The sequence below is a fragment of the Pinus tabuliformis genome, chromosome Q, assembly GCF_031772625.1.
Source record: "Pinus tabuliformis cultivar Carrire ecotype Pingquan chromosome Q, CPIR1, whole genome shotgun sequence".
NCBI lineage: Eukaryota > Viridiplantae > Streptophyta > Pinopsida > Pinales > Pinaceae > Pinus > Pinus tabuliformis.
Window position 1 is genome coordinate 1,031,400,477 of NC_142296.1, and position 27,119 is coordinate 1,031,427,595.

A 27,119-nucleotide genomic window follows, 5' to 3' on the forward strand; every position below is an offset into this window, starting at 1 on the left:
GAGGATTTTTACGACGATAACTTTAATTTGGCATCACATCTTTCTGTTGTATGCTTTACAATGCACTAATATGCAGGACACAACAGATCATTCAAATGACCATCTTTTCGCCAAACACATTTCAGAAGTTATCTGACAGGGAGTATTATTTTTCACAGTTGTTTTTAAGATTGGATTGAAAATTGATATCATGAATTGAGTTACTTTCAACGCTTTGATTTTTCCTAAATCTGTTTTATTTGGTATGAAATTTTTGCGTAAGAATCATGAAGAAAATGCGCAATTCTTCTTGAACAAACTTATGTTTTCTTTCTGCCAAGTTTTTTTACAGGTTACAGGAAAACAAAGTGCTCATTCAGGAGATTACATTGTGACGACAATTAGTCTTCCAAAGACTAAATTCATGAAAATTCTAAAGACAAATCCATCTCCACAACCACTACTTTCCACCTCCCTTTCTGAAAACAATTTTGAATTCCACCAATCGTACATCCATAAGGCGTGACACTTCCATATCCATTTTTCACAGCAAGATTTCATATTCATACATCATGCATTTCCTTACATCCATACATTTTCTTTGTCATTACCATTCCCCTTCATTTCCGCCAATAAAACCCTGCTTGAGTCAAAGTCCTAGAGTCTATGTATCATTGAAAAAACACCTAGAGGCTTGCATGCCTTAATGGCAAGTACTCTTGCCAATGAACAATGGGAGTACATTAATATCCCTTGTTCGTTGGATCTTGTAGGTGACTCGACCACGACAAATTTATTCGTACCTACCAAGATGTGTTAGGCATCCTGACTCCCATTGGAATCAACGGTGGAAGCTCTTGTGTTGGTTAGGGGCATTCATTAACGGCCACTAAGTCAACAACTTCTTGCTATGTTCGACATCGACACATTTAATCACATAGTAAGATTTGTGCCATCGAGCGTTGAAGACTTGAAGACCCATATTTTGTAGCAGATGAAGCCAATTTCCATTCATTGTATTTCCATTCATTGTATACATTGTATTTCACTTGAGGACAAGTCAATAAATAAGGCTGGGAGGGAAATGTAACTTCTATATTTTGTATACCTTCCAAGCCTTATATATCTTCAACCATATTCAGTAGACTCATCAGATTCATCATCCAGCAGCAGATACAACTTTCAACCATGTTCAGCAGACTCCTCAGATTCATCATCTAGTAGCAGAGGGTCCAACAGTCGATACGACAATACAGATCCATCTTTCATCCACAACTTGAAGAAGAAGCTTCAGATCAGAATTGTGGCAGCTGAACATGCATGATTCATCCACTTCCTTAGGTAAGTAAGGTATGATGTTTTCTAACCTTTAATCTTGAAATTCTTTTTAGATGCTAAAATGATGATATTTGGAAAATATTCCACTATTTCACTATTTCCTTTCTCATTTAAAATTGCCAAAAACCATCAGTTGGGGAGGGGGGAATTTCACACTTCATTCTTTTTCCTCATTCATATTACATCTTAACCCACATAGTCTTCCCACAATAAAAACTACTACAAAATGATGAGCATATGATTGATCTCAACACAGTAAATAATGATTGTAAACACAAGAACCAATCATTAAAAAGAGATCTCAACAAAGTAAATAATGATTGTAAACAGAAGAACCAATCATTAAAAAGAGATCAAAGTAAATAATGATTGTAACACAAGAACCAATCATTAAGAAGAGATCAAAGTAAATAATGATTGTAACACAAGAACCAATCATTAAAATATGTCAATGCTTTGCAAACAAATAAAAGTTATCCAAAGATGTGCAAAGTTAAAAAGAAGTCCATGATTGAAAGATGTTTGTTACACAAGAACCAAACATCTTGTAAAAGGAAGCTCATTTAAGAATCAAATCAAATAAGTCATTGTAGTAGCTTGCATGAGGACATGCAAGAACTTCAGTTGGGGAGTATGTTGGGCTCCAAAAATGGCACTCATTACCATACATTTTTCACCTATGCTTCCATCATTTCGCTCACTATTCATCACCTTGTCACTCCATTTTTCCTACTATTCACCATTAATGGGTCTCATTCATATTTTCCAAATATTGTTTATTTTTAAGCATTTTTGAGAGAAATTCTTGAATAAATATTAGAAAATAATATATTTTACTTTATATATGGAAAGTGGGTTGTTTTGGTGACATGTGTAGGTTCCAAGGAAGCTTCCAAGACACCTTTATGTGGCCTTGAAGGATCAAATTCGAATTTCAAAAGATAAGCTTCATGGAGGAGATCATGGAGGATAGGGTTATGTGTCATCATTGGTTGAGAAATATGTGGGTCAAAGGAGAGAATAGTGGGTCTACATTTATGAGGTTGTTATCTTAGTTTTTGTATAAATAGGAGCACCTCCTCCATTCCAAAGGAGAGGACTCTTAGAGCATTGTATCCAATTGATGATGGAATAGAATAAGGCTTCATTTTGCATATATTTCCATTATGTAGTTTTCTTTCCATTATGTAGTTTTAGATTTAGTTTTCTTAATGTAGTATATGGAATAATTTGTCTTGTTCTTAAGAGAATTGAGCTCACTCTAAAAGGATGAGAGAAACATTTTATTTCATATTAGATCTTGTTTCATTTCATTGTTTATATGTTTAAGGATTTGATTGATGAATGGGTTTTAAATTAGAATCTTATCAGCATGTGAGAGGATACCCAAGGGTCTAAGTTAGGCTCTCTCTCTATTTGATTTGCATGATAATTAAAATTCATTCTTTTGCTTTTATGTTTCAAGTATCATATGAGGAGATACCAAGAGTCTAAGTTAGGCTCTCTCTCCAATGATTTATATGGTAATTGAAATTCATTCTTTTGTTTCAAGTCATTTCATTTCTTATGCTCATGAATGACTCTTAGTTTAGTTTGGATTAGTACATGAGAGGACAATCAAGAGACTAAGTTAGTCTCTCTCTCTACTTGAATCTAAACAATAACTAAGTTCATTCTCTCGTTTTCATTTTAAGTTTTTAGTTTTAGGAATGATTTCTCTATGATACTGCAAGGAAGGACAACCAGGACCTCCTTAGTTAGGAGCCTCTTCCCTTGCATATTATATTGAATCATAAATAATTTAGTTAGACATAGGTTAGTTGCCTACTCCTGCATATATTGTGTTGGCATCATCACAAGCTTACGAGTTTCCCTGGTCGATAGATGTTGGGCTTCAGTTTTGATCTCATTTTGCTTTGATAAACTTATCTAGTTATCCATTTATCCCTCATTTTCACTTCATCCATCTCATTTTAATGAATATTTGATGTCTAATCAGGTATTTAGCTTTAATTTATCAATTTCTAAAGTTTTTATTAAAGTTTGATTTTAAGTGCAATTTTGGCAATTTCAGAAATTCCCGTAATCACTTCACGTTGGATATGGATGCAGGCCACTTCAGCACGAATGGGATGCATGAATAGGAAGCTTGGGAACTAGGATCAAGCCACCTATGCTTGGTTCCAACAGAACGAGTTTTCTTATGCCTTTTTGGAGCTAGTCAATCATGACTAGTCATCCAGAAATCCCATCTAAATAGGGCTGTTTTGGGATTCCATGATCTTAGTCATATTTCTTGGGATGGTGGAGTTGGATTCGACTTGAATAGGTGGACTAAAGTAGATATGATTGTTAGAGTAATTTTAGATCAGTTGGTTTCATGAACTCATTATTTAAGAGCCACACTTTGATGGCTCAACACACTTGACATATGATACTATTATGCTGTAATATTTTTGGTTTGAAGACTTGAGTTGGAGACCTATGTTACTTTCATTTTGCTGATCAATACATGGATGTTTTGCTGATCTAAAGCTTCTGATATCATCTTCATTAGTGTGCAAAGCAAGGGTGGAGGGCCCCCACTCCAAGCTAAGTACACTTCCAAGTTAGACTAGTTTTATTTCATTGCAAATCTGGTTGATGATAGCTTTAGTTTTTCAAAGTCTTATTTCAGATTGTATCATGGTTATGAATAGTGATTGATTTCATTTGTTAATGGTTTATTCATCATCTAATTGAGTGGGAAAACAAGTGTTCAAGTTGGGCATTCTCTCTATGAAATGGTGAATTAGAATTAGTCTCTTTCATTTACATGCAAATGGTTTGTTTTCATTTAGATTTATATCTTGAGATGAATGAGTTATTATGGAAAGCTTTGAGTGTCTCTTAAGTTAAGAGCCTTTTTCATGTATGATTTATGCATCTTGAGTCTTTGATTATAATCTCTAATTCATTGAAGTAATACTTGAGGAGGAAGTAGATTTCTTGAGTCAAGAACTCTTCCAATGTTCCCTCTTTTGAATTTGTTTCAGCTTTGGATCCTGACGCTCCCTGCAGGGATTGGAGAACTACAGTAGGTAACAAAGCTCGGCCCCGACTTTCAAACCCTGAAAATAATCGGCGCCACCGAAGCTAGCTCCCGTGCTGTTATCCGAGTAACCAAACGCAATACGGCGAAGTTTTGTAGAAGAAAGAGACAACGTCTCGTACGCAAGGATCCCTTTTGTTATGGAACTGTCACCGTTCTCGTACGTGTAGCGGCATTGGCGTCTCTGAATAAGTGTTATATTATTCAAAATTTCTACAATTACTTGTATTTTGTCCCTCAACTACCCTCTATCTTTATACAACGAAATTTGTAGTAGGCATGTTTCTACGATTATTACAATGGTGTGTATAAGGTATTGTGACATATCACTGTACTATCATATTGAACCCTTAAGGATGGCAGTATACACTACTCTAATACCACTATAACATACACCCTTTTTTTTGGTTTTGCATTTGAATGTGTTTATAGAAGAGAGATATGCAAAATATTTGTTTGATGATGATAATACCGTCAACAATGAAATAACTCAAAAAATAACAATATTTAGGAAAACTCGTAAACTGATATAATTCAAATTTATTCTTAGAGTTGGGATTCCAATGTACGATCAAAATGAACAATACCCAGATAACCAAAACGATTTTAAAACATAATTCAAGCATTCCCATTAAATCAAGAAATGCATAAGTATGACTTTGAATTGAAATATGCAAAATCAATATAGCAATGTTAGTGTGGAAACAATATTATAGCACAATACTATAACAATGACACTGCAGCAGTGTTACTATAACACAATATTGTAACAAGCTATAAATTCCTTTTTTTTTACCACAAATATCCTCAAATATGCTCTAAACTATATATATCAAACTAGTGGTGATCTCTAATATGTGAAATCACCAAGATATTCTCTAGATTATATCTCTCAATAACATGGAGAATGTCACTTACAAAGGGTTTTGTCCTCACAAACCAAGAAGAAGTAATCTCCTCCAAAAAATGGCAATATCAAATATCAAAACCAAAATATGAAATGAAATCTATAAAGTTTCCTTTATAACTTTCCCAAGCAAAATCATTTTTAATCTCCCAATTAAAGGCCTCATTCTTCTTCTTCTTATTCTTCTTTTTAAACAAAAAATATTTCACTTTATAACTCGCCCTTATAGTCCCTTCATTAAAAATATTACAATAATGATAAAAATTAAATGTTTGATTTAACTTTATTAATTAATAACTTATTGTTGTTTTATTCTAGTCCATTAGTTTGTATAAAATGTTGAGATAGACATCAAAATTGAACCCACCGATAATACTAAAAATATTAACCTTGCCAGCTAGCCCAATGGGTGCTCAAAACTAATTTACTAAAAATAGTAAGTGTTGGAAAACTATCTTGAAATCATTCCAGAAAAAGAGATCCTACTCATAATCTCGATGAGATCTCAACGAACCATCAAACACTATCAAATTGCTAGATTAATTGCTTCCAAGATTCCCTAACCATAACCCAATAACCTTCGAAAACTAATTAATAGATTAAAGATCCACCAACTCAACTAATTAAGAAAAAGGCATTATAAAACCACTCAAATTATATAAATGCATATTAAAAGAGCATTACTTTCAAAATATAAATGACACTTCAAATCATGTGTATATATTTATTTAATATATTTTTAATAATTTTTTTCTTAAAATTATATTGTTTTAATTGAGAAAAGGTTATTTCATAAAAATATGTAATTTTTTAAAAATTGTATTTTTCAAATTTTTTTTTTTAACCACATGGTGAATCGGTCACTGCCAGTCCTAATCTATGGGAGGTCCAGGATCCTCGTAGCTGCCACTATAACACCAAGAGTACATCCAACTACCTACAAGTTGATATACTAAGATCCTAGCATCCACCACAGCAGGCCAATGTACTCAATAAAATTTGAACTGTAATTTTCATTTTATTAAGAAATATAAACACCTATTTTATATATAAGTCAGAGTACTTAAAAGAAACTCACCCTTAAATATATAGGAAAAAGTTGGCTTCACAAAAGAGCTAAAAAATAAATGGCCCAAAGATTGATATACTTCTTATGCATAATTTTCAAATAAACTAGGATTTTAACACAGCGCTAATTGTCATCGTTAACCTCAAACAATGCACCTAAAACGTTTATAAAAGTCAAAATCAAAATCATCAAATTTAACATTACTATTTGGTTGTTAGCTATTAGCTATTAAGTGAGTGCATTATTATTAGAGAGAAAACAACAACATTTTCCTCTATGATTTCCATCTCACCCTTAAACACATCCAACACTTTCTTTCACCTTTGAGCTCTCAATGTATATTAGAATAAAAAACTATTGTGAAACTTCTTTACAGTAACTTCACATTGGAAAACAACATTTTATTGGAACTAGACTCCTGCGCTGCTACTCTGATCACCCTCGGCCCTGCCCAGATCCGCTTTCTGCGCGTCCTGCAGGCTGCGCGCAAGCCCGCACTCCACCGTTCTGCACTCTGCGGGAGGGCTCGCTCGTTACTCTCCGCCTGCCATGCGGTCGGCCGATTCATTGAAGGCTTGAGCAGGCCCGGATCGAGCTTGGCAGGCTGCTTGGGACCATGGAGGTGCTGGGCACTCCCCAGGCGGTGTTCTCCCCTCCCCCCCCCTCTGTCCTCTTCAGCTGAGGCCTTCAATCGTCTCCTGGAAGGTCTCCCTAAGAAGAAGAATGTCGAAGCTGCGAAATTCATCAAGAAACTGGACGATATTCCTGAGATCTCCCTCCCTCCGGAAACCCCGATCCAGGTAGCATTGTCCTTGTCCGAGAGAGCTCTTGTTGGCCAGTTCACCGGACTATGGCCTTCCCCCAAATCCACAGAGAACTGGGTCAAAAGAAACTGGGCACCGTTGATCCAAGAAAGTGTGACTTCTTACTTCTTGGGGAGAGGATTCTTCCTCTTCGAGTTTACCTCAAAGGACGACAAAGACCTGATCTTTCGAAACAGCCCCTACTTCATGGGCCCCCAGGGTCTATAACTGAACAAATGGACTCCGAACTTTGATCCGGCAGTGGATGTACCCAAAGCTGTCCCAGTGTGGGTCAGGCTGCCAGATCTTCCAATGCATTGCTGGAACTGGGACTCATTGATGCACATAGGAAATGCCCTGGGGAAATTTATAGATCGGGCAAATAACAAGGATCAATATGATTGTGCCAGGATCTGCGTGGAGGTGGATCTGGAGGAGGGACTTCCAGAGGCCATTAAAATCAAGGTTGGAAGCTGGACACACATGCAGAAACTAGACTACGAACAACTGCCCTTTAAATGCCGGAAATGCCATGTTTATGGCCATTTCGCCAGAAGCTGTCCGTCCAATATTGAATCTGTGCAAGGGAAGGAGGACGGCTGGAACCAAGTCAAGCAAACTAAAAATTTTCTCAAAGCTCAGAAGGTGGGAGGATCTAATGGCAATCCTCATCAGGGCCCTGCTCAGCAGACCCAGCCCAAGACTACCCTAGAAAACAGGTTTGATCCCCTCAACTCTCAACTAGAGGACACCCATGAAGTCGAGGCCCAGAAATCAGTCACTCCAGAGAAAGGCGGTTAGCCCAATCCCTCCAAAGACTCAGGCATAGCAGAAAGCTCAAAAGTAACCCTAGAAGAAGTTGAGGAAGAGGACCAAGAATCGGAAGACTCGGAGGAGGAAGGAGAAATAGGAGACTCCCAAGCCTCTGTAAGGAGATCTACAAGAGGGCGCAAAACAGATCGGGAGAAAAGGGAGCATGAAACGTATAAGGACAAGTTGCAGGGCAGCCAACCTACATTGGAGAAGTTGTTAGCAAAAAAACCAAAGATGGCTAGAAACCAGCATCAAGGCTCCAAGGGAGCCCACCAAAGCAAAGGTAAATAATGAAAATCATCTCCTGGAACTGCAGGGGTATGGGGAGCAAAATCAAAGAAGAGGCAATAAGAAATTTAATAAGAATAGAAGCCCCGGACATACTCCTCCTCCAGGAGACCAAGATGGAGGATTCGGGCCTCCTTCACCTAAGTAGAAAACTATGGAATAAGAGCAAAGTAGCTGCTATCTCAGCCTGAGGAGCCTCTGGAGGGCTAGGATCTCTATGGAATGATAGCATGTTCTCACTAATATCTGAAACTTCAACCACCCACTGGTTCATGTTGAAGATGCAACATTTAGTTACTAAAGAAACCTTTTGCCTCTTCAACGTTTATGTGCCGGTCAGCGCTGGAGAAAAAAAGTCTTGCTGGGATTCATTAAGAAACCAAGCGGATCTGGGCATTCTAGAAAACATCATCATTGCAGGAGACCTAAACCTCACGCTGCACTCTACAGAAAAGCGTGGAGGAACCATTGTGCAAGACCCGACAAGGGAATGGGCAGAAGATCTTCTCCAAGACTGGGATCTGCTAGATATCAAGCCTCTTTCAGGTAAGTACACATGGTCAAATAAAAGAATAGGGCCTGGGCATATTGCAGCAAGGCTAGATAGATTTTTTGTGCAAAGTTCCTTCCTTCTGTTTGGTTTAGATGCCAGCATGCATATCCTTCCCTGTAGCACCTCTGACCATAACCCCATCAAGCTGATCCTCCGAACCCTCACGGATCTTGGCCCCATCCCCTTCAAATTTAGCCCTCTTTGGATCAAGGAACCCAGCTTCCTGCAGATTGTCAAGCAAAGTTGGTCTCAGCCAGTCAATGGCTCTCCATTCTATATCTGGGAAGAGAAACTCAAAAGAGTGAAATCTGCCCTAAAAAGCTGGGCCAAATCTCTTCCTAATCCAGCTACTGAAAGGAAAAATATCCAATGCATGCTAGATGCCCACCACCAGATCTTGGAAGAGGCCCATATCTCTAAAGAAATTCTTGACAAAGAGGCCCATCTTCAACAGCAATATCACAAAGCCTGTTTGAACGAAGAGGAAGCCTGGAGGATAAAATCTCGCTGCCTATGGCTCAAAGCAGGAGACAAAAACACCTCATATTTCCACAAACAATCTCAAGCCAGAAAAAGCTTCAACTATATAGCAGAAATCAAAGAAGAGGCCGTGACCAACAAAGACTTTATAGACATCAAGCAGGCAGCCTTTCACCATTTCCAAAAACTATACAGCAAAGAGGCGAATGGATCTCAGAATTCTTGTCTGCTGGACGGGGTCCCCTCTTCAATCTCAGCTCCTATGAACCTCCAGCTAGAAGCTAAAGTCACCATTGATGAGGTCAAAGCTACTCTCTTTGCCATGGACCCTGATAAAGCCCCAGGACCTGACAGTTTCTCTGCCAGATTTCTTCAATCCTGCTGGCACATTGTGGGAAAAGATCTCCTTAAAATGATACAAAAATCGCAAGATTTCCAGAAAATTGGAGGAAGCAGAAACTCCTTGTTCCTTGCACTTATTCCTAAGGAGAAGGGTGCCAATTCGTTCAACAGATTTCGCCCCATCTCTCTTTGTAATATTGGCTACAAACTGATCACCAAAATCATTGCTAGCAGGCTGAAACACATCCTCCCTAAAATCATTCCTGAGAATCAAGGGGGCTTCATCCATGGAAGACAGCTGGTGGATAACTTCATTCTAGTTCAAGAGGCAATCCTATCCAGTCACCAGCGCAAGGAAAGAGGTATGGCCATCAAACTGGATTTAGCAAATGCATTTGATCGTGTTAGGCATAGCTTTCTGTTGAATGTTTTAAAAAAATTTGGATTCGGAGAGAGCTTTATAAAATGGATCCGGGCTTGCATCTCGGAGCCATGGATAGCCCCCTTAATTAATGGCAGAGCTGCAGGTTTCTTTAAAGCTACAAGAGGATTAAGGCAGGGCTGCCCCCTGTCTCCTCTGTTGTTTGTTATCCAAGCCTCAGTTCTCAGCTTTCACTTAAACAAAAAAATGCAAGATCAGGAGATTCCAGGGATTTGCATTGCAAGAGGAGTTCAGAACATAAATCATGCCCTGTTTGCAGATGATACACTGCTTCTTGGGGCTGCTTCAATCCACTCAGCCACCAGATTCAAAGAGGCTCTGGATGAGTTTGGCATGATGTTTGGAAGCTGTCTTAATAAAGTAAAGTGTCACATATACAGCTGAAATACCTCGCCCCCTATGCTCAACTCCATTGCCAAATGTTTAGGATTTGCTGCCTCTGCTGTATGGACCTCATTTAAGTATTTAGGAATGCCTATCTTCCTCAAGCGTGCCTATAGCAGGGACTGGATACCTCAGCTAGAAAAATTCAAGGTCAAACTTCAGGCATGGGGCTATAATTGGTTAAATATTGCAGGCAAGACAGTTCTAATCAAATCTGTCCTCAGTAGTCTCCCTTTATTCCAGTTCTCTGTGCTTCTAGCTCATGTCGGCATCCTTCAGAAAATGGACCAGCACATTCAAAATTTCTTTTGGAAGGGAGGTAAGCAAAACGAGAGGAAATTCCCCCTGGTCAACTGGGAGACAATCCTCAAACCTCAGATGGAGGGAGGCCTAAACTTCAAGAAGCTTCCCCTTCAAAAAATCGCCATGGGAGCTAAGCTACTTTGGAAAATCATAGCGCCCAAGCCTGGCTGGGCTCAGCTAGCGCTCTGGAGGAAATACTTCACAGGCGAGAGGTCAAGATGACTAGACGGGCCTCTTCCCCAAGGCACCTCTTCATTCGCCAGACTCAGCTCTAAAGTTGCCCCTCTGATCCGTTCCAAGGCCTATTGGATCCCTGGAAATGGGAAAAAAATCAACATATGGTCAGATCGCATAATGGATCGCGATCCGATTGGGGACTGTCATTCCATGAAGAAGCTGCATGACTGGATCACAAATATAGGTAAACGCACTCTTTGGGACATCTCCAAGTGGGAAGGGACGCGTTGGGTTGGCTGGAACTTCCTCGATCCACCGACGGAACTTCTTCAGGACGTCAATCATCTCTGCGACTTGTTAAACGGAGCTGCCCCTTCACACATTCGCAGGAGAGACAGACGAGGTTGGGGCTCTTTAGCTGCGGGTTATACTGTGTCGTGTGGCTACTCGAATCTTGCTGCAATCCCGTATGTTCCTCCTGACCCGGCCCCGTGGAAAACAGTTTGGGACATTCCATCGCTGCCCAAGATCGATATGTTCAATTGGCTTCTTTGTCACGGTAAAATACTCACCGACGAGAACCTGCAGAGGCGTGGCATCTATGGCCCGTCTAGATGCTCGTTGTGCAGAGAGAAGGCGGAATGTGTCACCCATCTGGTATTAAAATGAAAATTTTCAGAGCAGGTCTGGAGAGAACTGATGGAGCATTGGAATCCAAATTTCGAACTGCCTGCCTCCATATCCGAACTCTTCACTAACTGGCAGAATAGATATCCAGCTCCCCCTTCTAAAAATAAAGTGATAAAGGCCGCCTGGTCTTCCCTCCTCAAAATTTGCTGTTGGCAAATCTGGCTAGAGCGGAACAACAGAATATTCAGAAATACCCAGCACGATGCCAAAGTGGTAGTGGCTAAGATAAAAATCCAGCTAAAAGAATGCCTGGAGGATCATAAAGACGATTCGAATCTTAGTCAACTCGACATTATTTGGGGGACTTCCTTAAACCTTCAATTCCGTCAAGCCAACAGAAGCATTATTCCTTTTGAGGAATGGCAAGTAAGGGGGATAAATAAGGAAGAGTTTCGAGACTGGATCTCCAACCATAAGGTTCATTCTCTCTTTTTCGATGGGGCAGCAAAAGGAAATCCTGGCAAGGCTGGGGCAGGAGGAACGGTTAATAGCACGGAAGGCACTCTGATCCATAGCTTTGCCTGGGGGCTGGGGTTCAATTCCAGCATACAAGCGGAAGCATTGGCCCTTTATCAAGGTCTCAAGCTGCTATTGAGTCTGGAAATCAAGGAGGCAATCATTCTAGGGGACTCTCAAGTGATCATAAAGCTCATGGTGACCAATACTGCCCCCCGGGACTTAAGATTAGCAAGGCAGATTCAAAGAATTAGAAGCTTGGGAAAGCTGTTCCAAAACCTGAAATACTTTCATGTACTAAGAGAAAATAATAAAGAAGCAGATCGTGAAGCAAATAAGGCCGTTCTTCTCTCCGCCAGGGCAATGATAAGGGACGGGGAAGAAACTTGGGACCCAATTCCATAAACATTTCAGCAGCTATGTTTTATTGCCTGATTCTAAATCAGTTTGTTTGCATTTTCAAGCTTGGGCAAATTACAGAAATCAACTCCATTGTAGAACCTAAAAAGAGCTGGAAGAGGAATACAAACCCTTCAATACTTCAGGAGGTCGGTTCTATTTGGACCTGGACAACTCCCACTGTAATCAGAATTCTGGCAATTAGGCCAACCAGCTAATATAATCCATAGCCGTTCTTGTGAAAAAAAAACTTCACATTGGAAAACAAAAGTTCTAAGTATTAAAATTTAATGGCTTTTCACATTAGCTACATTAAGGCTTTCCTTTCAACAAAACTATTTGTTCCTTCACTTAATCTAATTATAGAGGAAAATATAACACATTATTAGTTTCACATATACACAAAATATATGAGCAACCTCTATCACAGAAATCTCAAGAAATGTGTGGTTAATTATTAAATATGTTATTTTCCTTAGAGATTTTATCTTTTCAATAAATCAAATACCTTTATATGTGAACTTCACTTGATGGCATACCTAGAATATAGGGGTTTCTCTATTCTAATAATCTTTTATTTTTCATAACCATACTGCACGACACCACCATAAGCTGCACTATGAGATCCTTGAGGAATCGATTCTTAAACCATCATTGCATATAAAATGTTTATTTCTTGTGAGCTCAAATTCTATTATTAACCGAGGTAATATTTACAATACATACTTTGGAATGACACCTCAATTAACCTTGGTTTGCCATTATGGAAACAAGACCATAACCAATAATTTAGGCTTAGAAATGAGTTCTACAAAATAAACATGATATGCTAAGTATGACTAGTGTTTACATTATGAAAACTTGGTCGGGATTCCATGGGGACCATAGTAACATAAAATAAAAGACGTATATAGCTAGATGACATATAAACTAAAAATGTAGCTACTAGTTGCAACATACCTAGAAAACATGAAGAGACTAGTTGGTTGGTGTAGGGTGGTTAGGATGGCCTGATGGAGGTGGATCTCTACTGCATAGAATGACTACCTCCATGCATTATATGCATTCATCCATGATCTGATAGAGCAAGCATAGTTCTTTCATGCAAAGGAGAACCTCATCTCTACTTTCATTATGCTTGAATAGGACCTTGCCTAAAATATTTTTAATGTGGCAATATAAATCGATAGTGTGGAGATATTGATTATGACAAGCTATCACAATGCCCAGTTCAAGGACCTAATTTTACACCTCTTACATAACCTCTGAGCTCGAGACATCATCTCTTTCCTCTACAACCTCCTACTCAATGTCATTGATTTCATGTTGAACAATCACCACCATGTGCTCTTTGTACCTATCAGTGTAGGCATGGGCTCAAGCTTGAGCCTAAGTGTTATTGTGGGTGTTGCAACCCTTAGCTTTCCTCCTCAAGTGAGCTCATTAATAAGAATTGTTAACAACCCAAGGACAAGCATAATGCTAGTGAGAGGTGGGGAATGGAGAGTCAAGTAGAGAGGGAAAGGAGTAATCACAACAACCGAAAGGAGCGACCAGCTATAGCAGCCCCATCCCTAGGGATTACACAAAAGGATGAAATTAAACATGACAAGGAAGCCAATTGTGCCAAGAAGAAGAAAAAACATGAACCAAAGAAGACAAAATTATGACCAACAATGATATATAGAGCAAAAAATCAGAGTGAAATAGTATGCTTGAGGTCGAGAATTTCAATTGTGAGAGTTGAGGAGAAGAGGCTCCTCCAATTCTAGAAGAATCTCCTCACTAGCGAACTCCCTTAGCAGTCAAAAAGCATGAAATGAAAAATACAAAGGACATGAAAATGGAAGGCAAGGAAGAGAGGGGACCATGCTAGGAGGGTCTGGTCCTTCCGATTACTGAGCACCAATAAGGAGGTATATGTAATTTCCCAACTATTCATTGGAGTTACCAATTTCCTCAACATAAGTTAACTACAGGAATGCGAACATTCCCGTTTGCACCATAAAACATCCACTATATGTGTTGGAACTAAAACTACCATCAATGGTGACCTTTGTTTCATTAAACTCCTTCACTGCATAACAAATTTGACGAGACTAGTAACTTAGCAGGTGATATTTCATATGAGGCTGAATCAATGTTGGCTACATGTGATCCTTGATTATGAAGATTCATTGACATGTCATCGCTTCAATTGTTAATTAGGCATAGTGGTATGTCCATCCTAGGCTCCACATGCTCACTTTGGGTTGTCCCTAGCGAGGTGATCTCTTGTGGTGACTGAGATACCCCATCAAGGAATTGTTGCAAATAAACTTAATATAAGTTCATCCTACAATTTCCCCATCCTCTTATTAAAGATAAAGCAAGTGACTATACTTTTTTTATATAAGGATATTTAAATAATAAATGATGAATAATTCCTTCATCATGTTTGCATATATACTTAGCCTTGTATATATGTTGTGTTCCAAATTAGGAAATTGTTAGCTAATGCTAATCATAAAAATTATAGTTCTTTGGAATATTAACTTTCACCACCATCAAAAAAATAATCTAAAAATTTAAATATTTCAAAAATATATATATATATATATATATATTGAAAACTCCATTATCAAAAAAATAATCTAAAAATTTAAATATTTCAATTTTATATATATATATATATATATATATATATAATATAAATATAAATATAAAGAAAACTCCATTAAAAAAAGGAAGGAAAGAGATATTTTATTATTAACCTATATAAAGTTGGGTGAATATGTTATTCTCACCATGTATATGTATAGGGAATATGAGGAAAATCTATATGTTAGAAGTTGTAATAGACGGTATACATTAGAGGGTGTAATATACTTCGTATTACTAGAGAAAATAATAATTTATTTATTTATTTTTTTTTAATTTTAATTTTATTATTATTATTATTATTTTTCATTCAGCATGAAAAAAAGCTGTATATTTCTATTATTTTCCAGTATAGACAATACATAATGCGGATAATAATTCCATGAGATGATGCTCCTTCTATAAAGCATAAAGAAAACATTTGATAGCAGTCCTATATATACCATAGAAAGATTTGAGAAGATTATAGATATTTATGATCTACCGATATAGGGAGGCGAAAAAAAAGGATAAACAGGGCTGCGAGGCAGTATATGCATACCATTGCTTATGAGGTAGCCATAGATATGATCATGAGTTGGAGAACATACCAGGAATTTTTCCATAGATAATAGATTATATACCCAGAAAACAAAAATCTTGTATTTGGATGCAGTTGTTGTCCATTTTGATCCGCATCTGCCAAATGCCTTGGGGAGAAGTAAAGCCCTTTTTGGATAATGCATCTGCTTTTTTGTTTTTGTTCCTGCCAATGTGTGAGATCTTATAGGCCTTCTTGTTTTTCCATATAGCTGCAATCCTGTCCAGTCATTCAGCAAGATGTATATTTTTTATGTTGTGTTTTGATAAAACATGATCAATTATAATCCTCGAGTCCCCATAGATTTGCAAAAAAGGAATGTCAAGAAAGTTGCAGAAAGATAGGAGCCCTGCTAATGCTACCGCCTCAGCTCTGTTGTTAGACCCCGGACCAGCGTGAATTAAAAGAAAGTTAAAGTTTTATTTTTAGTGTAATATGCTTCGTATTATTAGAGGAAATAATTTAAAAAATTAAATATTTTAGTTGATAATAGGGAATTAAAAGAAAGTTAAAGTTTTATTTTTATTATGAAATATATGTATAGAGATAATTTTACATATTTTTATTATTATTAATCAGAATGAAATTTTTTGGAGAATCTCTAATCTCAAAATATCGGTTATCATTATTACACTAGATACAACTATTTGATAAATGCCACAAATGAGTCAATTACAACATGTTTTTGGAGACTTGAATCTACCCGTAAACAAATTGTTCACCAAACCACTCAAACTAAGATCTTTGACTCTTTTCAAAGGAGTACATGGGGGTTGGTTTGACCCACTTATGTGTGTAGCAGTCATGAAACTCTAGGTGCAACCACACATTTGACCATTACCTCAAGGTGCCCCCATGGTTCTAGGGAAGCCCTCATGGCAATTGAACCTTGTCTAATGGTGAAAAAAGATCCAACCCCATGAGACTTCATTTCAAAAAAGGTAGACATGGGAGTGGACTTTATCCACTTATACATGCATAGATCATGAAACCATTTAATATGCTCTCTTTGAATGCAACCACAATTTAGCAATTACCTCAAAATACTTTATAGTTCTAAAAAAACCCACATAAAAATTAACTCTTACATAAAATATATTATTATTAACTCATATAAAATTAAATAAAAATTAACTCTTACATAAAATATATTATTATTAACTCATATAAAATTAAATAAATATATATATTAGATAAATATGTAAAAAAAATTAATGATAACATTTCTATATATTTTTTATCCTATTATAAAATTATATGAAAATTTCAATTGTCTCTACCTCGCGTCATTACCATCATTTAAAGTTTTCTTTAAAATTTGGACCTCGCATCATTACAATCATTTTAAGTTTTCTTTAAAATTTGGATAAAATCCAAGATTTTTGAATGCCCTTTAAATTAGAAAACATTCTAATGGTATCAACATTTTAAATCCTTGGTTTATTAATTTATAATTTTAAATAAAATATATATTACTGATTAGAAAAAATAGTCTACTTAAAAATTTCAAAGTAACATGCTAATTTCGAAACATATATAACTATATATATATTTTTTATAATATTAATTATTATTTTAATTTATAATTTGATTTTCCTAAATTTTAGAAAAAAAAAATATATATATATATATATATATATTTTATTTAATAATTTATTTGAAAAAATAAAAAACATATTATATGGGTATATTTAGATAAATTTATAATTTAAGAATATAAGTTTTTCTATTTTATAATGTAGAATTTTTTTATATAAATAATTCTCAAATAGATTTAAGATTTTTTCTATCACATTTATTAATTAAAATTTAATTAGCTAATAATGTTTTTTTTATCATAATTTATTTTTGATATTCTAGATTTAAGATTTTTTCATAATATTTATTGGATTAATCTATAATGCGATTTTTTTTTGAGATGGATGGGATGCCGCCATTGATGATGGTCATACATATCATGGCAACTATTACTGAGCGCTTAGTCTAACGAGGTGGAGGAGTTGCCCATAAAATTATGGAAATTCCGGTAATATTTAGAGAAAATCCGGCAAAGATTTTTGTAAATCCAAGTTACAGTTGTTAAAATTCAAAATTTTAATTGTCCTCGACGTTTTTGATGTCTGGCAAAGATTTTTGTAAATCCAAGTTACAGTTGTTAAAATTCAAAATTTTAATTGTCTTAGACGTTTTTGATGGTGCTGAATCCATTTCCACTGTCAAAAACATGATTCAAACACTGCCTCTACAAGATTTTTTGAATCTTTTTTACCGACAACTTTTGACCGTCGAACAATTCCTCCGCCACTTTTGACGACTCCATTACTGAGTCTCTTGATTTCCCGGCAGCCCCATTTTCACTGCAACGCCTGTTTGCATCTCCCGAAGATCTGACAACGAACATGAGCCGCCACCATTGTCTTGTCCAGCATTGAGTGATACATGAGTCGCCACCATTGTCTTGTCAAGCATTGAGTGATACTTCCGCAAATGCAGATCTGTTAAGGCTATAAAGATCAAAACGGAAAGTTTGAGGATGGAATGAACATAGAAAAAATGTATCAATTTTCTTAATTTTTTTTTTTTTTCTTTTTTAATAATTTTAACATTCGAAATATGAGAATTCACACATATATTATAAACCTATATTTTTTAAAAATTATTTATGATTCACAGTTTTATATAATATAGATATATTTGAAAATAATAAAATTCAGAAGAAAATATTTATACATTAAATCCTTTCTAATATTATTTAATTTTGTAAGAATATAATGGATATATTAAATTCGTAAAGATTTTGATTTTATTAAAAATTTATAAATTTATAAATCAATATTAAAAATATGATGAAATTTTTGTAAAAATATAATGGATACATCAAGTTCATAAAAATATCAATATTATTAGAAATTTAAAAATGTACAAGGCAATACTAAGAGGCATTAAACTCTAAATTTTTTTAAGGGAATATTGTAAAAATATAATGGCTACATCAAATCACAAAGATTTCAATTTTTATAATTTTAACAAGCATGTAAACCAATATTATATTATGAGGTTTGAACAATGATTTTGATATTGATGAATAAGATTCTACATGAACACTTCATTGTCTCGTTATTTTTTCAGGACGAAAAAGCATGATATTGTATTATATGAGAAATATAAAGAGGCATATTTGTACATTCGATTGAAATTCTGAAGATGATCCATAGCTCTCGATCATTTATCAAAAAACATGGAACATATTCCAAAAAAAGACACCTGCCAGGAAACTGACGGATCAAAGACTAATATCCAGCTACACGATTATCTTAGATCATAGAGTTCACAGATCATAGACAAAAACATCCAGCTACAAGATTTTCTTAGATCATATATTTGTCATAGGAGGAGAATTCCGCGGAGATAAAACAAGAAGCAACATCAATTAAAACAAAATGCGTAGAGAAAACCTGTGAGACTGCTATCATAAAATTAGAAATCAGGAAGAGAAAATTCCTGGATAGAAATTTTTTTCCCTTCAGAAGATACCTGCAAATACCAAGAACCTGGAGCCGAATGAAGACCCTTTTTTGACAACAAGTCTGCCTGCTGATTTTGAGCCCTGCTGATATGATGAATAGATCCTCCATCCAAACATCCCCAAAAAAGATTGATCCTGTCCATCCATCCTACAAGGTGTGGCATGAAAATATAATTTTTTCTTGAGACGTAATCCACCATTACTTTTGAATCTCCAAACACTGAGACATCCTGAATATTTAGAAAGAGGCAAAAATTTAGGAGGCCAACGAGAGCCATCGCCTTCGCTTTACTGTTGGAGCCTTTCCCCCCGTTCCAGTGGATGTAAAATTGGTTATTTTCATTTACTATAATGAGAACTCCACAACCACAGGAACCCTTCTGTTCAGCTCCATCGAAGTACGCCCTTGGAAAAATTGAGTGTTCCTTTGAAAGTTCTTTACAGGCGCCCTTTTTTTGCTTGAGAGTCTTTTGCGGGAGTGCTTCAAAGAGAGAAACAATATTGAAAAAGATTTCCAAGAAAGGAGATTTGCTGTTATTGAAAATAGAGTTGTTTCGCCACTTCCAAATGCTCCACAAAGTGATAATAAAAATTGTTCTCCATGATTCCTTTTGCTCACTGCACCAGAGAAACACTTCAATAATTGAAGCGTGGATTTTATGCTGGATTCCATAACAATTCTCCAAAGCATGCCATAATTGCTGAGTTCTTTTGCATTTTAAAAATAAGTGACCGTTGTTCTCCTCCTCTGACCTGCATATAGGACACAAACCAGGACCGTGCCATCCCCTCTTCTTTAAGTTTTCCCAGGATAAATTCTTGTTATGGAATGTTAGCCAAGCGAAGAAAATCATTTTGGAAGGGCATCCAACCTTCCAAAAAATACAAGGGAAAAAAGGATTGTGATGGGGCTTCTTTTGACGAATTAAATTCTGATATACATCTTTGACACAGACAATATTCATCCCTTTCGAATTTTTCCAGATGAGACAATCAGATTCCACTGAGCGAAAAATGCCACAGTTCCTTAGGCACGTCCTGATGTGTTCCCATTGAAGAGCTATCACACTTGGCATTTCCAGATTTCCTGCATCTTTCCATAGTGGAATAGGTCCCTGCCAGCCAACAATTAAACTGTCCCAAAAGAAAAGACCCTTTCTATGAAAGAACTTTAATAAATATTTAGGCACATTGATCTCCTCGGCACCGCTCAGGAACTGGTCTTTTCCAATAAGGATCTTGTTGCCAGTTTGGAAACGCCAAATTAAGTTCTTCAAAAAATAATTTTCTATCTTACGAAAGCTAAGCCAAATTGAAGAACCATATGAGGCGTCGATCCTTCCCTCCCTGAACCAAAATGATAAGTCCTTCCTGCCCAAGTATTTCTTCTGAATAGTGATACTCCATGGTCCTTCTCCATGAATCGCTCTCCACAAAGACTTGCATAAAAGAGCCTTCCCAACAGTGCGCATATCGAGCAAACCCCATCCTCCCATACTCTTTGGCAACGAGATACTGGATAACTTTGAGAGATGATATTTCCTTCTTTCTGCTTGACCACCCCAAATAAAATTCGCTGTTAGTTTATTCATATTTTGAATTATAATCGCAGGAAGAAAATATAAATGACTTCATTATCTCGTTATATTTGGCTACCTCACTAGATCTTGATATTTGGTTGCAACTTTAAGCTTTAATTATAATTTAGTTATTTAAATTTCTAGTTTAACAAATGCTTGCACATAACCTTTTAGCTTTCAAATTGGTAATTTAACTTAAAGTTCGAATTAACATATAAAAATGAACATAAATAGTAATTATAACTAGTTAATGAACATGAACAAATGTTTAGTTGTATATGTACTATATTTAATAATGCTTTGGAAAGAGAATAAAAGAGATTAGTACCAAGCATTGAGAGGAATAAAATTTCTTTTCATGCTAAAAGAAGTTTGCATCTCAAGAGATTTGATCCCTCTCATGGTAGATTCGAAATTAAGATGGATCTAGGTTAGTTTAATTATTAATTATGATTATAAATATAATATAATTATTATTTTATTTTATTTTGACCTAGTCAAAATGTTAAACAAGACATTACAACATACAATTAGGTAAAACATAAGGCCCATCTAATCTTTCCTAGGCACATAAAGGTTGTATTAGACCTTTACTTTTGCACTTAATAATATTTTCTTAGCTTAAATGAGTTCTTAGAAAAGTTAAAGGGATTTATTATGCTTTATGTACCTAATGTGATTATGATGCAGGATATTGAGATGATTTGGAATAGATCACGAGGATATCGAGTTGAAGAGATTTATGGGACTTGTCCCTTGCTACAAAAAAATCAAATTGGACTGGCTTTGAACACTAAATACTCCTCCCTGTAGCTGCAAGGTCACTCAGGGAGCATGATCCAATTTTTTAGAAGTTTTGGAGGGAAAACAATCCTCCCTTCAAGGTGGTTTCCCCTCACTCATCTTATATAAATTGAGGGCTCAAGTATCCCATTAGGTAGCTAGCAGATAGTTGAAGTTAATGGAAGTGTTAGCAGTAGAGAGCGTTAGGAGTTTCGGTACCGGAACTTTTGATGTACAAGAAATTTTAAAGTTAATGAAAGACATCTTTGGTTCTTAGATTGTTTTCTGTCCGAGATTTGAGGTTCCTTGGGTTAGGGCCCACCCCAGGTTCTTAGATTATCCTTTCTACATTTATCCCTTTCTGCAAATTTATTTATGAGTATTGTTTTATGCAAAGGCTAAATAGTTTTTTGGTGAACAATATTTTCTTGTACAATATTTGAGCATTAGATGGTAGCTTTAGCAGTGATTATCTTATTCAGATAACATCTCTTTTCATGAATTCAAAGTCACTTTAGTTGTTGATATTTATCTGTTGTCTATCATTATTACTTGTTGCAACTGTATAGTCCCTTGCTTTTGTAGAGCTACACGAGACTCTACAGCTACCCATTTGTTGAATAAGTCATTCTACCATTATATTTTGTAAAAATATAATGGCGAGCCAATCCTTTTAATAATATTATAGTCAACAGGGCGTGGAGGTTATCCCTAGGCCTACTCCTCTGGAACATGTGGAAGGCAAGGAACAAACTCATATTCAAAGATAGCACAGTCAACAGTGGCAAAATTTGGGACAAAACTCGCACCAATATTAAGGAGATGGTGCTATCAGAGATCTAGGCAGAGCAAGGCTAGAAGGATGAGGGATAGGAATCCTAGATATTGAGGAGCTTAGAAATTAATTTCGAAGGGGTGCCACACTTCTCATTCAAGATGGTGGAAAACTTAAGTCGTTCACCTAGATCCTTCATTCTTCCTCTTCAAGGATTTGTCAAGCTAAATTTTGACGGAGCATCCAAAGGAAACCCCAATATAGTGGGTTGTGGTGGAATCTTTCGGGATGATGTTGGTCGACCTCTAAGATATTTTGCGAGCTAATATGCCCACACAAGTAACAATGTTGTTGAGTTCACAACTCTTTCCCATGGTCTGGCGATTTCCCTGGAAAATGGATATGGAAAATTATAGCTAGACATAGACTCTTTATTAGTGATAGAGGCAGTTAAGAAACTCTTAAACAGAGCACCAATTCAAAAGGTAATCAAAGTTGGTGTTTGGATCTGATAGTTTAGATGATCTAGACCTTGGTCTGCTTTATTCCCTACATCACCATTGCTGATTCGTTGCATTTTGGTAACAAAGTGGTAGAATTGTTAGCAAAATAGGGAAGTCAGGACCCTTCTCTCTCAGGCTTTAAGCCCTGGCCCCTGCGAGATGAATCAAACTAATCTACCCAACTGGCACACTTGGTCACAACTAATCTAAAGACCTCGATGGGGGTGACTGACCCAACAGGCGTGATGGTACCGGTTATTAGTTGACATGAAGAAGATCATTAAGGTAATAGGTGGCACAAGCTTGGGAAACAACAAATCCAGGTGGAGGCATTGTCGTAGAAGAATAAAAAAAGAAAGGAAAACTTATAAAACCTGCAAGACTAGTGGTTTTCACAACATTAGGAATTGTGGTATGGGAGGGAAGGAGGACGAGGTCACAACGGCTGAGTGTGCATAGTCTCCTTCCCTGTGCATCCTCTTTGGTCCTAGTAGATAGCGCGAGTTTTGGTTTGTTGCAAAGGAGAATGACTACACAGAGCCGATGGTTCTGGTGAAGAGTTGGGGATGTAGGGGTTACTCACAACCCAGCCACATAGTGCGGTGGGTTGGCTTTGATCCAGACATGCTGGACTCCTCTTCAAGTCTTGGCTGTAACTACCTAATTGGTAGTGGTATCTTGGTAAGTGTTTGTTGCTACTATCTCTCTGTGTGAATTTTCGTCTTTGGTTGTCGTTTGGGAGGTATGGTCCTAGATCTCTCTATGGGTGGTGTCCCTCTATGTGATTAGTCTTGGTGGGATTAGTCGTTGGCCAAGAGAGTCCTATGCGGGGTTGGTGATAGTTTGATAGACCTTAATTGTGGTAGCAGAGTGTACTTTGGTGAAGTTTCTTCGAGGTTGAGAGTCATGGTGGCATTCAGTGGTGGCTCTGTCGGTTGCCAAGGCTCGTTAGATAGTTAATTGTAGAGAAAGAAGGCACTTAGGGGGTAGTGTGGGTGGAGGGTGGCCACGCCTCGGTGTAGTAGTTGGAAGAAAATGTTTGGTGGTGTACCTCTGCTAAAAATTGGGGGTGTCTTACCCCTTGGTGTTTGACTCACGCACCACAAATGAATCGTTAGAGGGGGAAACCCGAGAGGGAGTGGGCCTGAGAGGCATGCAGGGTGAGCAGGCAATCTTAAGGGTGAGGCAAGATGAATCTAGGAGCAATGTTGAAGAGGAGGCAAAGGTCGCAGCCCTGTAATCTCTAGGAAGAGTGGTGCAACCGCCCTCACTGGCCACAATCAATGATCAATTGTGGGTTTTGGCTGATAGATTGGATGTGTTGCGAGAGAAACAATACAAGGATCACAACAATTTGGTTACCTACATCAACGACATTCAGTTCATCCAAGGAGAAATCCTTGATTGTCTTGCCTCCATCTGCCGAAGCCAACGTCACACCAGTGAAAGGTTGGATGAAATTGAGGCCTGCCAAATTTATTAATTTATTAAAAACTTATTACTTTCAACTTATTATATTTTTATAGTGAATACTTTTCCTTATTTTAAAATGATTTTCAAGTTTATTTCAAGTTATTTCTTTATTATAATTAAATCATTTCATTTTTTTATAATTGATTTTAAAATGCTTTTCCATATCATTTTTATCTTAAACTTTTTCCTAAAATTATAAAAGATTTAGCATTTTTATAATTGATTTTAAAATCATTTTTCTTTAAAACTTTTTTTCTTATATTAGAATGATTTCCTTATTAATTTTATTTATTTTGAATGTTTTTCTTGTAATTAATTTTCCATTCTATTTATTTTAAATTCTTTAAAGAGATTTTCCATTTTATTTGTTTTGAATGTTTTTCCTATAATTGATTGTCCATTGATCTCACTTATTTTAAACACTTTTCCTATAATTAATAGATAGACTTCTTAAACCTATTCATTTCATTCTTATCTAACCAGTCTACCAGATAGACTTATTAAACATGTTCACTTCTTTGATTTTTCTTATAATTTAATCTATTCATCATTTTCCATCTCAATAAACTTGAAAGTATTTTATTATAATTAATCTATTCGTCATTTTTCATCTCATTAAACTTGAGAGTATCTCTTTAAACTTCAGTGTCATTTTACTGTAATAATTATTGAACTTTATTTATGTAATATAGGTGTTTTTTTCTATTATTTTCCGTATAATTAATCTTTAAGTCATCATTTTCCATCTCAATAAACTTGAATCACTTTAAACTTGAGAGTTTCATGGCATTCTAATAACTATGGAACTTTATTTCTTTATTCATTTTTGTTAGAATATTTTCCAAATTTACTCAATGTTTTTCGTTTCATTTGCAGAGAAAGAACCTCGAAAGAAGGCAATCATATCTGACAATAAAAATAAATCATCAAGGACCTCAAAAGCCATCTGATGTTAAAATTAAATCACACAGAGATCCCAAAAGCCATCCAACAAATCTCTGATAAAAGTTTGGAATCATGAAATGATGAATTAAATAACTTATAAACATAATTCCTTACATAGAATAAACTGAACTTGTATATAATACTTACTCGTTGATTGATCAAACACCAACCTTCTTAATACTTGAGGTTGGAGCATGCCCTTACCTAACTTCCAACCAACATTGTTGGATTCTGTCTAACTATTTCCACTTGGAAGGATAGCCTACGATGGTGGATTATGTCCAACTATTTCTACTTGTAACAATAACCTAACAGCCATGAAACTTCTTTGAGAAGTTACATAATCTATTGAAATAATCTAATAATTCTAATAGACTAATAACATAGAATTATAGAATTTACAAAGATTAATGAGAGAAGGATCAATGAAGAATTTGTAACTTTGCTTGATCAATCTTTTGTTGGATTACTATTTGCAGTTGTACCAACATTCAATGGCTTGTAATGGGCACCGGTGGAATGACATTGATTGTTCCAATTGTGGTTGTAATGAGTTCCCGAAGTTTCCTTTCTTCTATTATGACTATGCCCATTATATTGACATCGAGGAGGAGGTTGTTGAGCTCCGAGTCTGCTGCACCAATACCATCTATAGGATCATAAGTGTTATTGATAGATTCGTCAACAATGAATGGGATTTTATAACAAAATTCTTAGTGATCTCAATCCCTTGTAAAGATCCACAACATACCTAAAGAAACCTACTCTAATAACAATATGATCTATAAACTGTCATGACATTCCACTTCACAATTTGTCACAATAGATCTACTAAAATTTCTCCTTAAATTTTAGGATTTGTAAATATTGTTTATTGTAGATGTATATAAATTATAATTATTCAAAAATATAGAACTATGGAATAAAAATTCACAAACCATAAATTAACATAAGATATAACTTGGGAAACCCTTTAGGAGAAAACCCAACTTGAAGGTGAGGTTTCTTTGCTCTCTTTTTTTTCAAAGGTAAATGGATGCAAGTGCAAAGAAGTCAGGTCTATGGCCTATAATCTACTAGATTGTACAAATCCTCTATGTTTTCTCTCTTTGTATACACTCATATTCTCTACTCATCCATGGAGAAAAATTCTCTCGAATATAATGTAATCTTTTTTTATCCTAGTGGCTTGGTTATAACATTGCCCGTAGTCTACTAGTGGTTAGGTTTGACTCCTTTAACTCTTAAATAGAGTTACAATATTGACTCTTATAGATTCTTCTTCATCATGATCACATGGATAGTCCCTTTTCTCTAAATAATGGAAGTTGACATAACATATTTTGGGATTGTGGTGGTCAAAATAGGAAGGTCAACTTCTGAGTGGCATACAAAATCTTATTGGGAAATTCTAGTGGCGTTGGAAAGGTTTCTGTGTACAATAGGAGGAAAATATTTTGCACTTAAGAGGAAATTTTTTACCCCAAAAAATGTCATTTAATGCCTCAAACTATAAGCCCAACTAGTAAAAATGGTATTATGAGTTGATTCCTCCACTTTTTCCACTCTAAAACCATCAACATGGATTGCAAGCAATATAGTATCTAATCTATATCATCTTGGATAAAACAAGAAGTCTATATTGATAAACTAGGTAGGTCCAAAATTCCACATCTAATCCATCACCATAGTTAAATCATATTTTAAGGAGAACAAAGTTATTGATAATTCCTTTAGAGTAATGACACAATTAATTAAACCACAATTAATCAAACTCAAAGAAACTTCTTAAAGTTAATG